At 42.4% G+C, this 15,557-nt stretch overlaps 1 protein-coding gene and 1 pseudogene across 12 annotated transcripts in view; one reads left to right on the top strand and one right to left on the bottom strand.

Annotated features, from left to right (window-relative positions):
* Positions 1-15,557, bottom strand: part of ATPSCKMT (ATP synthase c subunit lysine N-methyltransferase) — a 251,901-nt gene that overhangs the window by 47,732 nt on the left and 188,612 nt on the right. For all 12 annotated transcript variants that reach the window (XR_007408276.1, XR_007408277.1, XR_007408280.1 and 9 more), the window contains one exon: positions 1,657-1,749. The gene's annotated coding sequence lies outside the window, so the exon portion shown is untranslated. The remainder of the gene's footprint in view (positions 1-1,656; positions 1,750-15,557) is intronic.
* The window catches only part of LOC112662684 (60S ribosomal protein L5-like), a 52,062-nt pseudogene continuing 50,952 nt past the window's right edge, over positions 14,448-15,557 (top strand).

The following is a 15,557-nucleotide window of genomic DNA, read 5'->3' as shown; positions in this document are numbered from 1 at the left end:
GGCATCCTGGTGGACCCATGGTCTACACCATGGGCCCTCATTTGAATGCACTCCTCTGATCTCCTTCAGGGGACTTCAGTAAAATTCAGAAGAGATCACCACAGACTGCAGAAGAATGGAAAGCTTCCTAGAGAAATCTGAATGTGAACTGGGTCTTGAAACGTGGTTAACTAAAATGACCTCCCTTAATGTCAATAGCGCTTCTGTTTTTCATCACCCTTCCCCTACAAGGAGCCTTTTTAGGTTTTTCCTAATCACCCTTCTCCAGACATTTTAGCATCTGTGTATCTCGTTACACACTATGACCCTTTAAAGGTAATACCTAAAAGTTTTTTCATTCCCCATCCTGAGAATCAATTTTTGCCTCCTTTGGGGAAAAATCATCGTAGGGAATGCACATCACGTGTGTTTCTCTTGTATAAATGAAATTCTTCTGCTATCTTATCCTTTGTTGGTAGACAAATTCCCCTTCCAGAATGATATTTTTCAGTGTGGGTTGCTTAAGAGAATGTTTGAATCCTCTTAGGGGAAAAAATGGAAGCCTCCCAATAAATGAGTCCTGAGATGGTAGAAGAGGTGACACTTCATCTCTGCCATGCTTTGGGTTTTTTTTTTTAAACATTTTTATTTATTATTTGACAGAGAAGGAAAGAGAGAGAATAAGTAGGTGGCATGCCAAGCAGAGGGAGGGGAAAAGCAGACTCCCTGTTGAGCAGAGCCCCGCACCCCCAACGCAGGGCTCTATTCCAGGGCCCTGGGATCATGACCGGAGTGGAGGGCAGATGCTTAACTGACTGAGCCTTCCAGGTGCCCCCATGCCTTGCTTTTTATATCTAGACATCAAGGAGTCCAGATGTCTTAGAAGGTTAGGAGGATGCCCCTGAATCATGAGGAGAACTTGGGCAGTGGGAAGAATGACCTTCCTAGAGCAGACATTACCTAGAGATTGAGAACATTGTTTGGTGAGCTAGATTATTACTTCATGTCACTCTCTGTTTATCCACATTTGCTATGTCTGAATTCATGAGTAAGAGTAGGAAAGTGAGCTGAGAAAGTAAGATGGGAGAGTGGGCCTGTAATGACACATTCAATGGGACCAGAGAGGACTATTCACTCCTTTCCCTGAAGCAGTATAGACAGCTTCATAAAGGAGATGGAAACTAAACACCACTTATGTCTCAATTTTGCATAGAACTAGCAAGTGCTTATATCCTTGGCCTTAACTGACCCACACTAGCTTGCCTCCTTCCTTCTTTACTTCTCCCCTCAACAAATATTTGAGTGTCAAGGATTTGTGAATACTATAAAAAAGCAAACATCAAGACTGATCCACTTTTTCCCCCAGAGAGCCTGCAGCCCACTGAAAAAATGCGGATGATGTGATTAGTAGAATTGGTGAGTAGAATTAAGTATAAGTTTCCCTAGAACATTTGCTCCAGCCTCGCACATTGTGACTCACTGAGAGACATTCATAGTCTGTTGTTTTTGAGAATGAACTCCCCCTTTGGGGAACTTAATCTCATTTGTACTTCCAAATTCATTGTTTTGAGGAGCAGAATCAAGTGGCTTAAAGTCAAGCTGCTACCTAAATTAAGGCCTCTCCCCTCCTTTAACTCTCCCCACAAAATTAGTGATTACAATCAAAGAAACAATTACCTTTTATAAGATTTGCTTTTAATTAACCTGTTTGTTCCTCCCTGGAAATGCTGCTACTAAAAGCGCGTCTAATGAGTCCTGCTGCTCTGGTACCTGCAAGAATAGACAGGCAATGAACAGATGGCCTGATGGTTCCTTCATCCTGGACACCTTCAATCTCAAGAAAGTCAAGTCTACTCACGTGATCCTGGGAAGTGGGGCTTGCTCCAGACAGCTTTTGAGGACACAAGGTTGTCCAGAGAACAGGCAGTGGAGGCTAGTCCTGAAAGATGGAAGAGGCTCAGTGAGAAAAGCTGAAACTTTTTTCCTGACTAGTTCTTAAAAGTATTATGCCAGCTTCATAAGCTGTTGTCATGACATTCTCCCAATCTGCTGACCTTTTCACATCATTAGAACAAACCTGAGTCAATAGATCCCCTTGAGCCAGCCTCCATAGCCGACCTCAGCCACACAGCCACCGGGCAGGAGTCTGCTAAATCTACTTTTTCTGTTTAGAAGTTACAGAGGCTGGCACAGTGGCTAGCCTGCTGAATGATTCTTCAAGAAACCCAACGCTTAAAATCCATTTTTTTAATAATAAATTTATTTTTTATTGGTGTTCAATTTGCCAACATACAGAATAACACCCAGTGCTCATCCCGTCAAGTGCCCCCCTCAGTGCCCGTCACCCATTCACCCCCACCCCCCGCCCTCCTCCCCTTCTACCACCCCTAGTTCGTTTCCCAGAGTTAGGAGTCTTCCATGTTCTGTCTCCCTTTCTGATATGTCCTACCCATTTCTTCTCCCCCCCCTCTATTCCCTTTCACTATTATTTATATTCCCCAAATGAATGAGACCATATAATGAAAGTCCATTTCTTATCCTATAGAAGCTTGCCTACTGAACGCTCCTGCACTGTCGAGACCTCTCTCCAGCAGACCTGAGCTGTAACAGATTGTCCTAAAGCCCATACTCCATAGCCTCCTCCAAATGACTATCACCAAGTCACAGTCCTCTTTCGTAGAATCTTTCAACACTCTTGCCTTCTCAATAGAAGGGCAGAAGTGCTTAGAGCCAGAAGACGTAGGCATACAAGCATGTTTCAGTGGTATGGTTCCCAGATTTGAGATAGCTCAGCTTCCATTTTCTAGGCAACTCTGTCAGGAAGATTAACCATTAACTTTATCCTTTATTCTTAGTTGATCTCAAACTGTTTATCAAACTGGCCGCTAATGCTGGAGATGAAATTGGTCTCCAGCCTTGAAGAGAAAATTCCTTTGGAACATTCTGAATTCTTGAGTCCTCCCAGGGCAGCTGCCAGGTTTCAGAAGAAATTGACTTGGAGACTGCTCCCTCCCAGTCTTCAAAGTCCTTCTGGTAACTGGCCCTTCTGGCAACTGGCCACTTGATAGTTTTCTCCCCTACAGTTATAAGTAAGTCACTCCCACAGCACGAAAAAAAGAATCAACTAATTAAAAGTATATCTCTCATTTGTCCTTTAGGAAAGTTCCAGAATTCTATCAGACCCCTAAATTCCAATAGTTCAAATTTTAAAAAAGTGTATTACCACTTAAATGAATCACTTCACAAAAACATGATACAGACTACTTTTCTTTGATAAATTTCTCCATCATCTTGTATTTTTCAAAGATGAGGAAAGAGCCTCCATTAAATCCCATTTTATTTAATTTGAGCTCAAGTTTAAATGTGGTGGTTTCCTTAGAAACTACTGCAACCTGAAACTTGTATGGCCAGCTTCTAGTTACAAACTCAAGGTTATCTATGAACGTAAGTTTTAAAATAATATTGAAATAGAACTTAAAAACTGAGATTCTAGTGTTTTTATACTAAGAACTTTTTAGTAAAGAAATGAAAAAGATAAGGAAATAAAGTTTTGCATATGACACTGAGTATGCTGCTTCATAAAAGCCATCCCTCTGAAATGGGTTATATACGTAACTGAACGTGCTGATGTCTCTTGAAATTTGCTGAGAATAAATTTGAAATTGCATTTCCATGTAAGTAATTGCCTATCTTCTAGAGCAATGGTTCCTAACTTTTTCAAAGATCTTTTTTGAATACCAAGAAATTTTAGCAAGAACTCCCACATGATTGGAAATATGCAGAATACATGTGGAGAGAGGCTCACAGGTCTTTGCATTAATTCCACAGTCCCTCAAGAGTCTGGGTCCCACCAGCTGGTTTCCACTGATCCTGTACTGTGATAGCCATAAAATTATCCAGAAATGACTGGCCCTATTCAGACATTCTAGAACAAGCTCGCAGCTCACATTAAAACTTCAGAGATCGAGAGAGAGGAGCAAGATGGCGGAGGAGTAGGGTCTCCAAATCACCAGTCTCCACCAAACTACCTAGAAAACCTTCAAATTATCCTGAAAATCTATGAATTCGGCCTGAGATTTAAAGAGAGACCAGCTGGAATGCAACAGTGAGAAGAGTTCGCGCATCTATCAAGGTAGGAAGACGGGGAAAAAGAAATAAAGAAACAAAGGCCTCCAAGGGGGAGGGGCCCCGCGAGGAGCCGGGCTGAGGCCGGGGCGAGTGTCCCCAGGACAGGAGAGCCCCGTCCCGGAGAAGCAGGAGCTGCACCGACCTTCCCGGGCGGAAAGGGGCTCGCGGGGAGGTGGAGCAGGACCCAGGAGGGTGGGGATGCGCTCGGGCTCCCGGGGACACTAACAGAGCAACTGCGCGCCCAGGAGAGTGCGCCGAGCTCCCTAAGGGCTGCAGCGCGCACGGCGGGACCCGGCGGGACCCGGAGCAGCTGAAGGGGCTCGGGCGGCGGCTCCGCGGAGGGGGCTGCGCGGCCCCGGGAGCAGCTCGGAGGGGCTCGGGCGGCGGCTCCGCGGAGGGGGCTGCGCGGTTCCAGGAGCAGCTCGGAGGGGCTCGGGCGGCGGCTCCGCGGAGGGGGCTGCGCGGCCCGGGAGCGCGAATCCACCAGCGCAGGCTCCGGAGCACAGGGCGCCGGGACACAGCCCAGGATCCCGCCTCCCCCGGGACAGGCAGAGGCCGGGAGGGCCCAGGACAGCAAGGACGCTCCTGCCCCAGCTGAGCAGATCCGCGGCCCCGCCCCGGAGCCTCCAGGCCCTGCAGACGGAGTTCCTGCCGGAGCCGAATCCAGGTTTCCAGAGCTGCCCCGCCACTGGGGCTGTTCCTCCTGTGGCCTCAGGGGGTAAACAACCCCCACCGAGCCCTGCACCAGGCAGGGGCACAGCAGCTCCCCCAACTGCTAACACCTGAAAATCAGCACAACAGGCCCCTCCCCCAGAAGACCAGCTAGACGGACAACTTCCAGGAGAAGCCAAGGGACTTAAAGTACACAGAATCAGAAGATACTCCCCGGTGGTTCTTTTTTTTTTTTTTTTTTTTTTGTTTTGTTTTGTTTTTGTTTTTGTTTTGTTTTGCTTTTTGATTTGTTTCCTTCCCCCACCCCCTTTTTTTCTCCTTTCTTTTTCTTTCTCTTTTTCTTCTTTTTTTTTTCTCGTTTTTTTTCTTTTCTTCCCTTTTTTTTTTCTCTTTCTCTTTTCTTTCCTTCTTTCTTTCCTCTCTTTTTCTCTTTTTCCCAATACAATTTGCTTTTGGCCACTCTGCACTGAGCAAAATGACTAGAAGGAAAACCTCACCTCAAAAGAAAGAATCAGAAACAGCCCTCTCTCCCACAGAGTTACAAAATCTGGATTACAATTCAATGTCAGAAAGCCAATTCAGAAGCACTATTATACAGCTACTGGTGGCTCTAGAAAAAAGTATAAAGGACTCAAGAGACTTCATGACTGCAGAATTTAGAGCTAATCAGGCAGAAATTAAAAATCAATTGAATGAGATGCAATCCAAACTAGAAGTCCTAACGACGAGGGTTAACGAGGTGGAAGAACGAGTGAGTGACATAGAAGACAAGTTGATAGCAAAGAGGGAAACTGAGGAAAAAAGAGACAAACAATTAAAAGACCATGAAGATAGATTAAGGGAAATAAACGACAGCCTGAGGAAGAAAAACCTACGTTTAATTGGGGTTCCCGAGGGCGCCGAAAGGGACAGAGGGCCAGAATATGTATTTGAACAAATTCTAGCTGAAAACTTTCCTAATCTGGGAAGGGAAACAGGCATTCAGATCCAGGAAATAGAGAGATCCCCCCCTAAAATCAATAAAAACCGTTCAACACCTCGACATTTAATTGTGAAGCTTGCAAATTCCAAAGATAAGGAGAAGATCCTTAAAGCAGCAAGAGACAAGAAATCCCTGACTTTTATGGGGAGGAGTATTAGGGTAACAGCAGACCTCTCCACAGAGACCTGGCAGGCCAGAAAGGGCTGGCAGGATATATTCAGGGTCCTAAAGGAGAAGAACATGCAACCAAGAATACTTTATCCAGCAAGGCTCTCATTCAAAATGGAAGGAGAGATAAAGAGCTTCCAAGACAGGCAGCAACTAAAAGAATATGTGACCTCCAAACCAGCTCTGCAAGAAATTTTAAGGGGGACTCTTAAAATTCCCCTTTAAGAAGAAGTTCAGTGGAACAGTCCACAAAAACAAAGACTGAATAGATATCATGATGACACTAAACTCATATCTCTCAATAGTAACTCTGAACGTGAACGGGCTTAATGACCCCATCAAAAGGCGCAGGGTTTCAGACTGGATAAAAAAGCAGGACCCATCTATTTGCTGTCTACAAGAGACTCATTTTAGACAGAAGGACACCTACAGCCTGAAAATAAAAGGTTGGAGAACCATTTACCATTCGAATGGTCCTCAAAAGAAAGCAGGGGTAGCCATCCTTATATCAGATAAACTAAAATTTACCCCAAAGACTGTAGTGAGAGATGAAGAGGGACACTATATCATACTTAAAGGATCTATTCAACAAGAGGACTTAACAATCCTCAATATATATGCTCCGAATGTGGGAGCTGCCAAATATATAAATCAATTATTAACCAAAGTGAAGAAATACTTAGATAATAATACACTTATACTTGGTGACTTCAATCTAGCTCTTTCTATACTCGATAGGTCTTCTAAGCAAAACATCTCCAAAGAAACGAGAGCTTTAAATGATACACTGGACCAGATGGATTTCACAGATATCTACAGAACTTTACATCCAAACTCAACCGAATACACATTCTTCTCAAGCGCACATGGAACTTTCTCCAGAATAGACCACATATTGGGTCACAAATCGGGTCTGAACCGATACCAAAAGATTGGGATTGTCCCCTGCATATTCTCGGACCATAATGCCTTGAAATTAGAACTAAATCACAACAAGAAGTTTGGAAGGACCTCAAACACATGGAGGTTAAGGACCATCCTGCTAAAAGATAAAAGGGTCAACCAGGAAATTAAGGATGAATTAAAAAGATTCATGGAAACTAATGAGAATGAAGATACAACCGTTCAAAATCTTTGGGATGCAGCAAAAGCAGTCCTAAGGGGGAAATACATCGCAATACAAGCATCCATTCAAAAACTGGAAAGAACTCAAATACAAAAGCTAACCTTACACATAAAGGAGCTAGAGAAAAAACAGCAAATAGATCCTACACCCAAGAGAAGAAGGGAGTTAACAAAGATTCGAGCAGAACTCAACGAAATCGAGACCAGAAGAACTGTGGAACAGATCAACAGAACCAGGAGTTGGTTCTTTGAAAGAATTAATAAGATAGATAAACCATTAGCCAGCCTTATTAAAAAGAAGAGAGAGAAGACTCAAATTAATAAAATCATGAATGAGAAAGGAGAGATCACTACCAACACCAAGGAAATACAAACGATTTTAAAAACATATTATGAACAGCTATACGCCAATAAATTAAGCAATCTAGAAGAAATGGACGCATTCCTGGAAAGCCACAAACTACCAAAACTGGAACAGGAAGAAATAGAAAACCTGAACAGGCCAATAACCAGGGAGGAAATTGAAGCAGTCATCAAAAACCTCCCAAGACACAAGAGTCCAGGGCCAGATGGCTTCCCAGGAGAATTTTATCAAACGTTTAAAGAAGAAATCATACCTATTCTCCTAAAGCTGTTTGGAAAGATAGAAAGAGATAGAGTACTTCCAAATTCGTTCTATGAAGCCAGCATCACCTTAATTCCAAAGCCAGACAAAGACCCCGCCAAAAAGGAGAATTACAGACCAATATCCCTGATGAACATGGATGCAAAAATTCTCAACAAGATACTGGCCAATAGGATCCAACAGTACATTAAGAAAATTATTCACCATGACCAAGTAGGATTTATCCCTGGGACACAAGGCTGGTTCAACACCCGTAAAACAATCAATGTGATTCATCATATCAGCAAGAGAAAAACCAAGAACCATATGATCCTCTCATTGGATGCAGAGAAAGCATTTGACAAAATACAGCATCCATTCCTGATCAAAACTCTTCAGAGTGTAGGGATAGAGGGAACATTCCTCGACATCTTAAAAGCCATCTACGAAAAGCCCACAGCAAATATCATTCTCAATGGGGAAGCACTGGGAGCCTTTCCCCTAAGATCAGGAACAAGACAGGGATGTCCACTCTCACCACTGCTATTCAACATAGTACTGGAAGTCCTAGCCTCAGCAATCAGACAACAAAAAGACATTAAAGGCATTCAAATTGGCAAAGAAGAAGTCAAACTCTCCCTCTTCGCCGATGACATGATACTGTACATAGAAAACCCAAAAGTCTCCACCCCAAGATTGCTAGAACTCATACAGCAATTCGGTAGCGTGGCAGGATACAAAATCAATGCCCAGAAGTCAGTGGCATTTCTATACACTAACAATGAGACTGAAGAAAGAGAAATTAAGGAGTCAATCCCATTTACAATTGCACCCAAAAGCATAAGATACCTAGGAATAAACCTCACCAAAGATGTAAAGGATCTATACCCTCAAAACTATAGAACACTTCTGAAAGAAATTGAGGAAGACACAAAGAGATGGAAAAATATTCCATGCTCATGGATTGGCAGAATTAATATTGTGAAAATGTCAATGTTACCCAGGGCAATATACACGTTTAATGCAATCCCTATCAAAATACCATGGACTTTCTTCAGAGAGTTAGAACAAATTATTTTAAGATTTGTGTGGAATCAGAAAAGACCCCGAATAGCCAGGGGAATTTTAAAAAAGAAAACCATATCTGGGGGCATCACAATGCCAGATTTCAGGTTGTACTACAAAGCTGTGGTCATCAAGACAGTGTGGTACTGGCACAAAAACAGACACATAGATCAGTGGAACAGAATAGAGAATCCAGAAGTGGACCCTGAACTTTATGGGCAACTAATATTCGATAAAGGAGGAAAGACTATCCATTGGAAGAAAGACAGTCTCTTCAATAAATGGTGCTGGGAAAATTGGACATCCACATGCAGAAGAATGAAACTAGACCACTCTCTTTCACCATACACAAAGATAAACTCAAAATGGATGAAAGATCTAAATGTGAGACAAGATTCCATCAAAATCCTAGAGAAGAACACAGGCAACACCCTTTTTGAACTCGGCCATAGTAACTTCTTGCAAGATACACCCACGAAGGCAAAAGAAACAAAAGCAAAAATGAACTATTGGGACTTCATCAAGATAAGAAGCTTTTGCACAGCAAAGGATACAGTCAACAAAACTCAAAGACAACCTACAGAATGGGAGAAGATATTTGCAAATGACATATCGGATAAAGGGCTAGTTTCCAAGATCTATAAAGAACTTATTAAACTCAACACCAAAGAAACAAACAATCCAATCATGAAATGGGCAAAAGACATGAACAGAAATCTCACAGAGGAAGACATAGACATGGCCAACATGCATATGAGAAAATGCTCTGCATCACTTGCCATCAGGGAAATACAAATGAAAACTACAATGAGATACCACCTCACACCAGTGAGAATGGGGAAAATTAACAAGGCAGGAAACAACAAATGTTGGAGAGGATGCGGAGAAAAGGGAACCCTCTTACACTGTTGGTGGGAATGTGAACTGGTGCAGCCACTCTGGAAAACTGTGTGGAGGTTCCTCAAAGAGTTAAAAATATACCTGCCCTACGACCCAGCAATTGCACTGTTGGGGATTTACCCCAAAGATACAAATGCAATGAAACGCCGGGACACCTGCACCCCGATGTTTCTAGCAGCAATGGCCACGATAGCCAAACTGTGGAAGGAGCCTCGGTGTCCAACGAAAGATGAATGGATAAAGAAGATGTGGTTTATGTATACAATGGAATATTACTCAGCTATTAGAAATGACAAATACCCACCATTTGCTTCAACGTGGATGGAACTGGAGGGTATTATGCTGAGTGAAGTAAGTCAGTCAGAGAAGGACAAACATTATATGTTCTCATTCATTTGGGGAATATAAATAATAGTGAAAGGGAAAATAAGGGAAGGGAGAAGAAATGTGTGGGAAATATCAGAAAGGGAGACAGAACATAAAGACTGCTAACTCTGGGAAACGAACTAGGGGTGGTAGAAGGGGAGGAGGGCGGGGGGTGGGAGTGAATGGGTGACGGGCACTGGGTGTTATTCTGTATGTTAGTAAATTGAACACCAATAAAAAAAAAAAAAAAAAAAAAAAAAAAAAAAAAAAACTTCAGAGATCACTGTGCCTATACCAGACTTGCCTATACCAGAAAACAAATGTCCTCCATTTTTTCTTTTAGTCTCAATATGTAGTCTACTATTGATGTGTTACACCCTGTAAATTTACCTTTCTAGTACTCTCTAATCAAATCTAAAAACCATTTACCTTCTTCTCAAGCATAGGCTTGAATGGTGAGAACGCAGAGAATTCAAGAAGGACCTTTCTATATGCAAATAATAAATGTGATAACTTATCATCCTCTCCATGGAGATGATTATCCACATAAATCTTAACGGTGCCACTGAGAGCTGCATTAAATCATCCCACTGCCCCGTTGCATTGTGGGTGATAAGCTGGCATTTTTATATATTTAACCCTACTGCACTTTGGCAGGAAATCACACCCTGTTTGTATGCAGGAATCTCTGCAAGAAACCTAGGCCAAAAACTAACCACGCCCAGCCTCACCTAGTTTTGGAGCACAGGAACGCAGTCATTCTGCTTCCCAATCCCTTATGCCCCAAAGGTTGCTTCTACGATGAACATGTTGCTCTTTCAAGAAAGATTTTCTAACCTCCACACTCTCTGGAAGATTTTCCCCTGACAAATGGGAATATTGCGGGTTCTTGCTTAGAAATTGTTCTTCCTCAGCCTCTAGCATGCCTCACAACCTATGTATCATCCTGCATCAACCTTTGGGTCACAGAATCATAGACATTATCTGAGTGGCATGAATTCAGAGGATCCACAAACTTGGATGGGGAGAAAGGTACATCTTTATTTGCACTAAGTTCTAACTAGAATTTAGCATTTCCTTCAAATGTGAAAGCAGGCAACAAACCACAGTCATCCCAGAGACTTTATCACCATGAGAAATCACAGATATTTTCATTCACATTAAGGTTGCACAGATATCTCAAAATATTTACTGTCATCACTATTTTAAAGTTCAGGCAGCTGTTAGACCTGCCATGAGAGCTAGAGCTTGCATTTACAAGGTAACAAAGAAGCCTATATATATCACTAAATCACCAATTTGATACATATATTTGCTAATTATATTTTAACAAAATTGGTTGCTTTTACTGTGTATTTTATTTTTTGTAGTTAAAAACATTATTTGGAGAAAGGGTCCCTGGGCCTCATTAGATGGTCCAGGGCATAAAGGAGGGTGAGAATTCTTGCCTTGAATTGTCACTGCTGCTACTGCATCCTTGAAGACCCTGTGCTTGGCTCCATTGCTCTCAAAACCCCACCATAGGGCTCTCCCTAAAACCTACGAGCCCCCTGCTTGCATATATGGGGTTAGTACTGTTTGACCTCCACAAGCAAGACACATTCTGGGCAGAAGCTCTGCCCAGCAAGGCCCATCCCAAGAGTCATCCTTTATGGATTCTTTCCCAGCATCTTACTCTTAGGGGACATGGCGTGGACATAGCACACAAAACCATGCCTTTGCCCCTTCATTCATTCTGATCAATCGTTAAGAGGTCCTTAGAGAACATTTCATCTGCCTCTTAATTCCACAGTCAAGACAATGGAATCCCAGTTGCAAAACGACCTGCCTCAAAATCCCACAGCAAGTAAATTGCCCTGACTCCCAGGAAAGTTCTCTTCTGTACACTGTACATGGACAGATAACAACTAGAATTTACATTGTGCTTATTCCATACCAGGCACTGTTTTAAGTGCTTTACATATATTAATTCCTTTAGCAGTCATAATGAATCAATTAGGTAAGTTCTGGAAATATCCTCACTTTACAGATGGGGAAACTGAAGCCCAGAGTGGTGAAGGGACTAACTAGGTGACACAATTAGTAAATGATGGAGCCAAGATTCAAATCAGGCTCTTAGCCTGAAACTATCTGCCTCTCTAGTCAACCTCTACCAGGTAGTCTGAAATTGAAATAAAACACATATATCAATGCTCAATATGTCTGATGCGTAAGTACTGACAATAATAGTTATAATCACTTGTAGCAAGGTAGATACAAAGTACTATGGACAAAGATGAAGTAGATGGTAAAGGCCAGACTTTCAGGAGTGAGGAAATGAAAAGAAAACTGTAGCCCAAGTAGAAAGGAAGTCGAGCAAACCAACCCACATTTGCAATGACCTACCGGACGTCCCCAAACTCATAAGGTTGAAAACTCTACTTATTGACTCTTGCCCCCAAATTCATCCCTGCTCCTGTATTCCTTTATTCAGTGAAAGTTGGTACATCCAACTTCTTTTGCCTTCTTTCTTGTTCCATGCCTCCCATCTCACCCACAAACCCTGACAACCTGCCCCAGAAATATCTCCTACAATTCAAAATATGGCTCAAATACTAAATTTAATTCCTCCTCAAAATTAGCACCAGCTGACCAAAGAAAATCTGTATCAATGCTGGAAAATTGGAAAGGTTGAAAATGACATTCAAATGAGATTCAAGGACTTTCCAAGCAATATAGGGAAGTGAGGCCAGCCACAGAATAGGCTACTCTGGGCCCCCACTACTGTAAAAAGCAGGGAAACCCACTTGGGAACAACTGGGAATAAAGGCAGGGAGCCACCAGCAAGTCCTAGCTTGGAGAGCATGAGGGATGGGTTTTTGTTTTGCCTACCTCCCTTCCTTCTTTGAGGAAACTGTAACTCTCCCTTTGGGGCCCCTGTATATGGGACCTGTCCTATCCTAAACACAGAGGAAAGTGTGTGACCAAGCTAAGCCACACGGACTTCCTCCTGGGAATTCAACCTTGAGGTATACATGCAGGAGAGAAAGGAGTTAGCACTGAATCATCAGATTGAAAGCCACCCCCTGGAAAGGTGGTCCAGAAGCTCTTGTTTCTAAGATCCCTAGAACTGCACCATATCCCATCCTCCTGAGGCCCAGTGGCTCCATCCTCCTATGCTTTGTAACATAGATGTACACTATATACATCCTTCTACATGGATCAATATTTCCTAATCAGTATTAAAGAAGAAAAGAGCAAAAACAAAAGAGAATTCCTAAAAGAGGTTTGCTCTCTAGGCAGTGAGGCAGAGCTCATTTCAGACTCAAGTGAAAGGAAAAACTCATGTGCTCATCCTAAAGACAGTAGAAACCATGACAATGACTTAGAGCTAAGGAAATAAAGTCTAGTCAAATAGGGAGGGAAGTTAGTGCAATCTCAGGGAGGCTGAAGGCTTTGCTTAACTCACAGTTAATTCAATAATTGGTGAGAATTCATTTGAACCCTTAGGACATGGGCTGTAAGACCATCCCAGTTGAAGGGTGTGACTAGGAGACCCTATAGTCCACCTACAGACTATAGAAAGGCTCCACATGCCCATCTGAAGCACAGAAATGTCTGGGCATCCAGGGTGTGGGTCCCACACAAAATTCTCTTAAAGAGAAGCAATCTTTCTGCTTATGATGAGAACCTCAATATACTCAGAACAGTCTATTACTCAGCTCAGGCCACCATAACAAAATATCGCAGATTTGGGGGCTTAATCAGCAGAAATGTATTTCTCACAGTTATGGAGGCTGGAAGGCCAAGATCAGGACTCCACCAAGGTCAGATTCTGATGGAAGCACTCCTTCTGGCTTGCAGAGCACACTGCCTTCTCACTGTGTCCACACATGGTGGGAAGGGAAAGAGAAAGGGGGTAGGAGGGAGAGAAAGAGAGAGGAAACTAATCATATCATGAGGAATCTACCTTCATGACCTCATCTAAACTTAATTATCTCCCAAAGGCCCCCCCGCTCCTAATATGATTCCCTTGGTGGTGAGGGCTTCAACATATGAATTTGGGTCATAGGGAATGCAACACAACTCAGCCCACAGCAAATGGTAAAACTACTTTTTCACTGGGTATCATTTAACCCTTGGAAGATCTTAAGATGTGTATAATCCATCTTAAACACCCTCACATACACAATGCAATGCTATGATATGTTGGTTTAAGTTACAGCCTGAGCATACTCAGTGGCCTCCTGGCGAACCCCAACCCACGGTGCGTGTTCTCACAAGCAAACCAGGACAGCTGCAGCAAGAGCTTCAGCCTCCCAAATCTCCATCCACATGTGAAGATTCTGTAATTCATATAGAGAGGGTCAGAAGGGAGCTTTTGTTGGTAAAATTAGGGGTATTCAAGGTATATAATTGAGTAAAATGTCAGTGACAACTCCCACACTTCATGAACCGGATAGACAAAGAACTCCGTAAATGACATCATTGACATTTGATGCTGTAAGACTCCCATGTCCAGCCATTGCATTTGGAGAAGTCTGGCCTTCAGGTAACGTATCTTTCTCAGTGAACCTTCTCTGATCAGATCACCCATGATACAGGAACTGTGGCTTCACAGAGCTCACAGACTTGATAATAGGAGTCTGTTTTGATAAATGCCCATGAGGAGGGTTTGGCTTCAGACCCTCTTCCCTGTGACCTGGTCAAGCCACAATCACCTGCCGGCAAAAACCAGTTCTCAGCAGGTTAGAATATCAATGCTCATGTGTTACATTAGGGAAAAAAACCTATGTATGTCTAGCATGTAGAGTGTTTTGGAATAATTTGGTCTATCAAAACAAGTGAATTCGCTGTGTGATTCCATTAAAATGTGCAGTTTATTTTAGACTTGAGATTTTAAGCAAAGAGAATTTGGCTAGGTTTGTAAATAATATTGGGATGCTTAGGAGAACTTGAGATTTACTATATCCATAAGTTTATCACATCAACAACATAGGAGAAATCAAATATATTTATAAATGCAGTAAAAATGTTTAAAGGAATTTAATTAACCAAGTTGTAAAGGGGGCTGATTATTTAAGGTAGTTTTGTCTGTTCAACTGGAACACGAATAAAAGCACTCTTGGATAGGATTGTTAAAATTCAATGGATTTATAAAAAGAACAATCAGATTTATAAGTGGGATTCAGAAGCTTAAGGAAAACAAGACTTTTACATTTTTTTATTTGAATAAACTGAAAATTAATCTAAAAGTCCAAATAGATGTGAGTCATCCCTTTTAGGGAGGGAATAAAAGTCATTTTAAAAGCCAAAACACACCTATCAAGAAATCAGAACTTGCGAATCACTGTTAATTTTAATACTGACACTATTTTCCCACAGAAGGAATCAGTTCTAGGAGGGTTTTGATTATGCACCCCTCAAACTAGCTTGAGAACATATCTTTAATATACATCTTGTGATTGACAGGCCATGATGCATGCTACGAGGTACTGCCTAGAGCCCCCTTTGACAAAGGACAAGCTGCCCGGCTGCTCTGGGTGCTGTGGGCAGACAGCCTCAGTGGTCAGCCCTTTGGGGACATCT

The sequence above is a fragment of the Canis lupus genome, chromosome 34 (genome assembly GCF_003254725.2).
Source record: "Canis lupus dingo isolate Sandy chromosome 34, ASM325472v2, whole genome shotgun sequence".
Classification (NCBI taxonomy): Eukaryota; Metazoa; Chordata; class Mammalia; order Carnivora; family Canidae; genus Canis; species Canis lupus.
Note: the sequence above shows the minus strand (reverse complement) of the source record. Positions and strands in the feature narration are given on the sequence as shown.